The sequence below is a fragment of the Pituophis catenifer genome, unplaced genomic scaffold (assembly GCF_029215685.1).
Source record: "Pituophis catenifer annectens isolate HBS135680 unplaced genomic scaffold, rPitCat1.0.hap2 SCAF_14, whole genome shotgun sequence".
NCBI classification, from domain to species: Eukaryota; Metazoa; Chordata; class Lepidosauria; order Squamata; family Colubridae; genus Pituophis; species Pituophis catenifer.
Window position 1 is genome coordinate 17,064,578 of NW_027256894.1, and position 8,987 is coordinate 17,073,564.

The 8,987-nt window shown below is 38.5% G+C and overlaps 1 protein-coding gene across 5 annotated transcripts in view; it reads right to left on the minus strand.

Moving 5' to 3' along the window:
• Positions 1–8,770, minus strand: part of SEMA6D (semaphorin 6D) — an 80,259-nt gene extending 71,489 nt beyond the window's left edge. For all 5 annotated transcript variants that reach the window (XM_070953859.1, XM_070953857.1, XM_070953858.1 and 2 more), the window contains exon 1: positions 8,420–8,770. The gene's annotated coding sequence lies outside the window, so the exon portion shown is untranslated. The remainder of the gene's footprint in view (positions 1–8,419) is intronic.
• Between the last annotated feature and the right edge of the window lie 217 nt (positions 8,771–8,987).

The following is an 8,987-nucleotide window of genomic DNA, read 5'->3' on the forward strand; positions in this document are numbered from 1 at the left end:
TGTCTCCTGCAATGTATCATAGCATCAAACCAAACCTAACTGTATCAGAAATAATTCAATGCATGTTTAATCTATTTCACAGCGATAGCGTAGCCACAACCACAAGAATGTCTAAGGATTTCTTTTCTTCTAGAGTGAAACCAGGGGTTTCTATAAGTGAACATTTGATAAATCTAAACAAAATAAGAGCTGAGCTGCAATTAAGGGGGGAAGTGATTTCAGATCAAACTATGAAAAGTGTTATTATCAATTCACTTGATCCATCATGGGATAGCTTTATGTCACACTTAGATACCATTAATTTGGGATATTTATCAATAGAAAGTCTATCTAACAAATTGATAGCAGAAGACAATTCAAGAAAAAATCGTTCCAGTAACCAAACAGAACACAAACCTTTTAGGAAAGTAGTCTTTCAAGATAAATATAATGAGGCATTTAGATGCCACAATTGTGGATCCAGGGAACACAGTAGAAGAGACTGTCCCAAAGTCCCAAGGGAGAGACATAGGCCAGAATATAGGAGCAAATACAATTACAGACAATCTTCCACAGATAGACACAAATATAGAAGTCCACCAAACTACAGAGAAAGTAGAGGGGGTAGAGAAAATTCTAAAGAGAGAAAATCTGGGTCACTAAATGGGCTAAATAAACAAGACAGCACCAAAACACAACAAGATGAGAACAATAATTGGCTTATTGATTCAGGTGCAACAAATCACACCACTAATAACAAAAGTATATTATCTTCATTTACAGAAGATAAATTTGTGATAAAGGTAGCTAATCAAGAAAAGGTTCAAGTATTAGGCAGAGGAAATGTGACCTTGCCTGGTTTAGGGAAAATAGAGGGGGTATTATTAATCCCAGAAATACCTCACAACATACTAAGTGCTATAAAACTAAGCAGAGAATCTGACATCAATATAGTTTTCTCAAAGGGGAAAGCAACTATAGAAAAGAACAAAACAAATGTAGGCACTGTGATGATAAAAGGGGGTCTACCCTATCTGATAACCAAAGAAAGATGGTTACATAACATTGATTCAAATATGGAAGATTGTATTGAAGCAGATGATGAAAATGTCAGTAACAGTGACAATGATGAATGTAAAATAACTCATGATAACAAAAATACACACAATGAGAAGAAACCAAAAATAGGTAAACCAATTCATGATGAGTGTGCTCACATCTTACATAGGAAGTTAGGACATGCAAGCTTTCCTGTAGTACAAAAAATGACTGAACACGCAGAAGGTGTAAAAATAAAAAATTGTGAAAATTATTTAGAATGCTCAGTATGTAAATCCACCAAACTAAAAACCAGTCCCAGACCAAAAAAATCTAACAGATCAACTAACAATATTTTTGATTTGGTACATATGGACTTAGTTGGTCCATTAACTCCATCAATTACCTATAGAAAACGTTACTTCCTAACAATAGTGGATGATTACAGTCGCTATGGTTTTGTTTACACATTAAAGCACAAGGATGAAACCTTTCAGAAATTTAAGGAATTCTACAAACGCATAGAAACACAACATAATATCAGAATAAAACAAATTATGACAGATAGGGGATGTGAATTCATGTCTAAAGAATTCTCCCAATGGTTAAAGGATAGAGGGATGCTACATTTCACGTCCAATCCATTTTCTGCCTTTCAAAATGGGATTGCAGAGAGAAAGAACTCCACACTACAAACCATGATTAGATGCACATTAGAGGATGCTGGTTTAGGCAAACAATTTTGGTCAGAAGCCTTACATTATTCAAATTACACTCAAAATAGAACATGGTCCAGTATTGTGAATAAGACACCATATGAGGTGATGTACAATAGAAAACCTAAATTAGCACACATGCACATATTTGGAGTTACTGCAGACGTGCACATACCTAAACAATTGAGGAGAAAGGGAGAAAACGTATCCAGGAGATTAAGATTCATGGGATACGAAACTGGAACCAAAGGGTACAGATTCATCGATAATAATAACAAATTTATAGTATCCAGAACAGCTGTGTTTCATGAGCAGGCCAATTGGTCTAAGTTGCACCTTAATGAAATTTTTCCTAATAAAAGCAAAGATAATATATCTTGTGAGGAAGGAACAACAGAAAATCAAAATATTAATAAAAGTAAGAACAAAACCAAAACTTGGACAAATAGTCAGCATAAAATAAAGACAGACACATTAACAAAAAAGGAAGCCAGATATTTGCATGACAACCATAGCAAACCTGAAAGAAATATTAGAAATAATAGAAACCAAATACCAAATAAATACAAAGATTATATTATGCATATGGATGGAGAACAAATAACACCTAATACATATGAGGAAGTATTGAAACTTCCCCGTGAAGAAAGAGAAAAATGGGAACTAGCTATGGAAAAAGAAATGGAAAGTTTACAAGGATTAAATGTATTCACACCTGCGATCGCACCTAAGGATAAAACAATTATAGGTACCAGGTGGATTTATAAAATTAAGAATTTAGAAGGAGGTAATACCTTATACAAGGCCAGACTAGTTGCACAAGGTTATGCACAAAAATATCCAGAAGACTATACTGACACATATTCACCCACAGTGAGAACAGAGAGTGTCAAAACAGCTCTTGTAGTAGCATCTGCACTCAATCTAGACGTGTTTCAATATGACATACAGACTGCATACTTACATGCAAAATTAGATAAGGAAATATATGTAAGAGCACCACACAGTCAACACACTAATAAGAACGAAATTTGGTTACTAAATAAGAGTCTGTACGGATTGAAGCAATCTGGCAAAAGATGGTACGATTGTTTGGTAAAAGTACTAAAGACCATGGATTTCAACGCCACCACTGCTGATAACTGTTTCTTTGTAAAAAAGAGTAATGATCATATTGAATTTGTATTAATTTATGTGGATGATATTTTATATATTGGAAAGCATAAAGAGAGCAGGGAAATCTTTGTAAATAAGTTAAACGAACACTTCTCATTGAAATCACTAGGTAGAGTGAATAAATACCTTGGTGTACAAATTAACAAAACAAAAAGGGGATTCAAACTTACTCAGAAAGATAAAATCATTGAACTCCTAAACAAATGTAACTTAAATAATGCCAAAACATGTGACACACCTATGCAAACTGATTTTCTTAGAAACAATGATGAATCTTCCCCTGAGTTTAAAGACAACACATTTTACAGATCAGTTATAGGTTCACTCCTTTATATATCTAATTGGACTAGGCCAGATATTGCATTACCTCTTAATTTATTGTCAAGATATGTTAGCAAACCAACCTTGTATCATTGGGAAGCTGTCAAAAGAATTTTAAGATATCTGAAAAGTACATTAGATTTTTGTTTAATATTGGAACCCAATAATGACAAAGAACCAAAAATTACTTGTTATGCTGATGCAGATTGGGCTGGTGATACATCATGCAGAAAGAGTACCTCTGGTTATGTTTTTCTATTGAACGATTGTCCAGTTTACTGGTATACTGGTAAACAAGAACTGGTAGCCACCTCTACCACAGAAGCGGAATATGTTTGCTTGTCTAAAGCTGCAAATAACCTTGTATGGTTCAATGATTTGATCACAGATGTTTGGAAGAAACCTACTTTACCATTTATTATGCATGAAGACAATAAAGCGGCCATTGAAATTTCTAGATCCGATGCAATTGGACAAAGGTCCAGGCATATTGATATAAAATTTAAGCACGTGAGACAACTATCTCAAGACGGATTCATCAAAGCAATACATTGTGATACTTCTGAGCAATTAGCTGACATATTAACAAAACCCTTACCTTCTAAACAACACAAATATTTAACTTCTAAATTATATGTATTATATTGTCCTGAATCTGAATGTAACTGGTGTTGTATAACGAACCGGCATTTAGAGGGGGATTTGTCAGATGTAAATGCCTTATTCTCTAATGTGTAAATAATGTATATATGGAACATCAGGGGTTAACTTATTCCTTGGACTTTAATGTATTCATAATTTACCACTCCCATTCCTGGCTCCGCCCCTTGTATATAAAAGGAGCCATCCTCCCCATTTTCCTTGCTTCTATCTTAAATATTCAGCGAATATAGAATGCCTATTATGATTAAAGAGAAATATATTTAAATCTTTAACTTCTATTATCTTTATTGAGTCTGATCCTGAAAATATTGCAACATATATGTAATGAGCAGATATGTAATCGCTTTGTTTCTTAATGGAGCAAAAATAGTAATTAAGAAGCCATCTTTTGCGAGTCGTTGCAATTGCAGATCAAAGCCATAATGGTGATAATACATTTTATTTACATAAAAACAAAAACAACAAAAAAACTCAACAACCCAACCCAGACATGCATAAAGCTCTCAGAATTTTCACAATAAATCCATGCTCAACTGGTATTTATTTCCTTGCTGGATATTGAAAGGAGTAGAGAAATCTATCTACTTCTTATCCTGTCATTTAAAAAAAAAAAAAACAACAACTAAAAATCTAGCAGTCTAGGAGGGGAAGGAAAACAGTTAAGAAGTTTGGCAGCCATGGCTTGGACACAAACCTTATCTCTGTCTCTTGATACATTAGATTTTGGATTTTCGTAACACAATTAACCAACAACAGGGCTAAAAATAAGAAATAAGAAATCACCACTTGGACTATAGTTAAGATTTGCTTACACAAGGACTGGCTTTGTACCAGTGGTGAAATTCAAATTTTATTACTACCGGTTCTGTGGACGTGGCTTGGTGGGCATGGTGTGACTTGGTGGGCGTGGCTTGGTGGGCATGGCAGGGGAAGGATACTGCAAAATCTCCATTCCCTCCCCACTCCTGGGGGAAAGATATTGCAAGATCTCCATTCCTATCCCACACTGGGACCAGCCAGAGGTGGTATTTGCCGGTTCTCCGAACTGCTCAAAATTTCCGCTACCGGTTCTAGAGAACCTGTCAGAACTTGCTGGATTTCACCCCTGCTTCATACATGTTCTAAACGGATGGCGTGCTTTGGAACAGTTTCATAAATAAACCACACGTGCACACAACCCAGAAACCTTGGTTTCTAAATCATCATGACTAAGCGCACGCAAAGCTACAACCAAATAAGTTGCACGGTGGTTTAACACAATGGCTGAAGACAGTCAAGACACAGCCAGTTGTGAAGCTTAACTGCGTTGAGTTTTGCAATGCTTGTTATTATCACCCAAGATCTGATAAATCCACACAGTAAAGATCTGATGATGGTCAACCCTTGTGGGGGATAAAGATGGGAGGATGTCCCTTCATAGCATTTGTGCCTGACTTGAAACCAGGGGTGAAATCCAGCAGGTTCTGACAGGTTCTGGAGAACTGGTAGCGGAAATTTTGAGTAGTTCGGCGAACCGGCAAATACCACCTCTGGCTGGCCCCAGAGTGGGGTGGGAATGGGGATTTTGCAGTATCCTTCCCCTACCACACCCACCAAGCCACGCCCACCAAGCCACACCACACCCACCGAGCCACACCCACAGAACCGGTAGTAAAAAAATTTGGATTTCACCACTGCTTGAAACTCTCTTGGTTGCTAACTGTTGGAAACCGGAAGACTTCTATAGTGAGAGTTCCAGCCTAGGTTTCATCTGCTCTGAAGTACACATAGCTCTCGACCTACGACCCAAATGTCTGTTGCTAAGCGAGACAGTTTTTAAGCGACCCATTTTACGACTTTTCTTTTGCCACAGTTCTTAAGCCAATCACTTAAGTCATTAAGTTAGTAACAGGGTTGTAAAGTGAATCCGGCTTCCCCATGGACTTGGCTTGTTCAACAGTCGCAAAATGGGATCACACAACCCCGGGACACTGCAACCGTCATAAAGACATGCCAGTTTCCAAGCATCAGAGTAATTCTGATCACATGACTAGAATGGGGATGCTGCAATAATTGTAAGCGTGAACATTGATCATAAGTCACTCTTTTCAGTGCCGTTGTAACTTAGAAGGATCACTAAATGAAAGGTTGTCGGCCGTTTCAAGCAACAGGTTGACACCAGAGTGTGTAGTAAAAACATTGAAGATCAGAAAGGAAGGCCGACTACTCCCATCTTCTGAACAATACTGTAGCAACAACAAAAACGACTGACCTGAAATAACTCAGTCATGGATTTTTGCACAGTCAGTTCTGGCACTTAACTCCAATTTCCTGGCTGAAAAATGCTTAATATCTTTTGCACTCAGTTTTAAGTGCTGTATTTGGCCTCCTGATAAGCGGAGTAGACATTCTAGGCTTGAGGCCTATCCTCTTGCAAACAAAACCAAGCCTACAATCAAGATCGCTCAGACGGACTTGTCGGAACTGTGACAACAGCATAACATTTTTTTTAAAAAAAAAATGTGCAAACTTTGAATTTATTTAAAAGATTTGCATGGCCCTCTGTGGGGCTCACAACAATAAACCCACAGAACCATAAATAGAGTAGAGTAGAGTAGAGTAGAGTAGAGTAGAGTAGAGTAGAGTAGAGTAGAGTAGAGTAGAGTAGACTAGACTAGACTAGACTAGACTAGACTAGACTAGACTAGAATAAGAATAGAGTAGAGTAGAGTAGAGTAAGAATAGAGTAGAGTAGAATAAGAATAAAGTAGAATAGAATAAGAATAGAATAGAATAGAATAGAATAGAATAGAATAGAATAGAATAGAATAGAATAGAATAGAATAGAATAGAATAGAATAGGCTTTATTTGGCCAAGTGTGATGAGACACACAAGGAATTTGTCTCCGGTGCAGAAGCTCTTAATGTACATGCAAAGCAACAGAGTAATACTACTACTAATAAAAGCCATACCCCCCCCTCCTCAAATATTGGACTATTGACTCCCCACTTCATCTGCACCCCTTGGTCCCCTTGCATCCTTATATGATGTTTCCTTTCCCTTCCTCACAGAAGGACTCTCTGCTTGGAATGACAGCTGAGAAGTAGCAGCCAAATAAGAGCTAAAAAGCTAGAATATTTTCAGCCGGGCAAGCCCATGGTCTTATCGTGATTCAATAGGGAAGGGAAAATGTATTCTGGGAAGTTAGCTGTTGGAACAGAAACAGACCGGAGCATTGCCTGTTTGTCTGGCAGAGAAACTTCCATCGCACAAAGCATGCTGAGGATGTGATGCAACGTTGACAGGGAGGGTAACAGATGAGCTCAGGTAGGAAGGAAAGGATGACAACTTGCTTAAGGAACCAAAGATGCACCTCAAAGCAAGAAGGCATTTAAAACAAACCTCTAGCTTTCCCTGTCAGGTTTCCTGCCTTGAAAATTTTCCAGGTGAATTTCTATAGCTCAGCTTTCTGTTAAGACATTTGGCGATGTTAGTTAAAGTTTATGATAGACAAGAGAGAGGGAAAAAAATAGCCTACTTCTGTAAATTTCTATTTATTGGAGGCAGAATAAATATTTGCACAGGGCCTGCCAGCTGAATATAAAACACCCCTCACTCGATACATTAAACATGGTGGTTTGCTGGATTTTCTGCAGAACTAAAAACCCGAGTTCTCTTTCAAAGCAGAGGTAATGCAACAGCAACGAAGGGACACCCTTTCCATTATTGTGTGCACAAGATAAAAGTTTGAGAGTCCTTGCCTGAACACGTTTTCAAAACTAAGCTCTCTTTTAAAATTATCCTATAGGTTTGGAAGCAATCCCACACCCCAGCAAGAAAAGAGCAAACATTGGTAGCTTTGATAACCTGCGTGCAGCTGCACAGAAATATTGCAGAATTATTATTGCCATTCAAAGCAACGTTCTCAAACCGTAAGCTCCTCCGAGCATAAGCGCGGCTTATGTTTTGATCAGCAAAGAGTTTCAGCAAAAACTTCTGAAAAAGTTTGCAAAGCTCAGCTTGGCTGCTTTTTTTTTTTTTTTTTTTTCTGAAAAGGCGTGCCAAATAACATTTATATAACCATCCCCGAGGATTTATTTTGGAAAGGGGTAACATTAGCTCGAGCAACTCTTAGGATACTTTTGATGGGGAGCTCAACTGGCAAGAGCAATAGTAAACTCTCCAGAAACGTTAATCTTCAAAGCCCAGCATTTATCCGTGGATTGTAGCCAGTCAGTTGTTTTTACTGCTGATGTACACAGAAATAAAAATAAATGTATCTTCCCTTTATGCCCTGTTCTGGATTAGATTCTGCCTCCACTGCCACCCCTCCATAAATCTGATACAATGTCGGGAGCACACCAGAACTGCACAAGGCTGGCATTTTATTTCATGCACGTCCAACAGAAATTATACAGCAGGAAAGGCAGTGGGTTATCTACTACTACACACAACCGGGAGGGAGGTGGGGAAGAGTGACTCACTAGTTTTAAGGCAAGGCTGTTGCTGGGACTAACCCAACCCAACCAACAACATTGTCACTTACCCCCAAATTACTAAAGCGAGAGTCCCCCAGAAATTCCGAAGCGCACTGTGTCACACATCCGTTCAGCTTTTGTTTTTGCTGTCTACGAAGGCCGAAGTTCAAAACCAGTAGAAAAGGAACCGAAGAGAAGGTGGCAAAGCATCAGGGGAGTCCCAGGGGTTTATTCCTCAGGAACGGGGGGGTCACCTTTTTAGAACTTTCTCAGTTTAGCCAACGGGGACCTATAGAGCAGTTCTGTAAAGGGAAAGAGACGGGAGGAGAAATAAGTTTTGCTTCTTTTTGGCATTTCAAGCCTTCCACTTTCAGAGGACGAGGAAGAGGAAGGAAAGGGCCAGGATGATGAGCCTTGCTCTGTTTCCATCCGTAATTGATGGAAAGGCTGACAGGCCGCTGCTTCCACCTCCCCAATTCAAAGGCTGACTCTAATCAGATCCAGCAAAGGAAGCGATTTAATCTTTCAGAATTTCTGGTGGGCGAGCAGGACTGGAGACCCACATATGCAAATGAGGATCGAGTGTCAACCAGGTTGGGGAGGGAAGGAGGGACTTACGGCCAGTTCACGCCCATT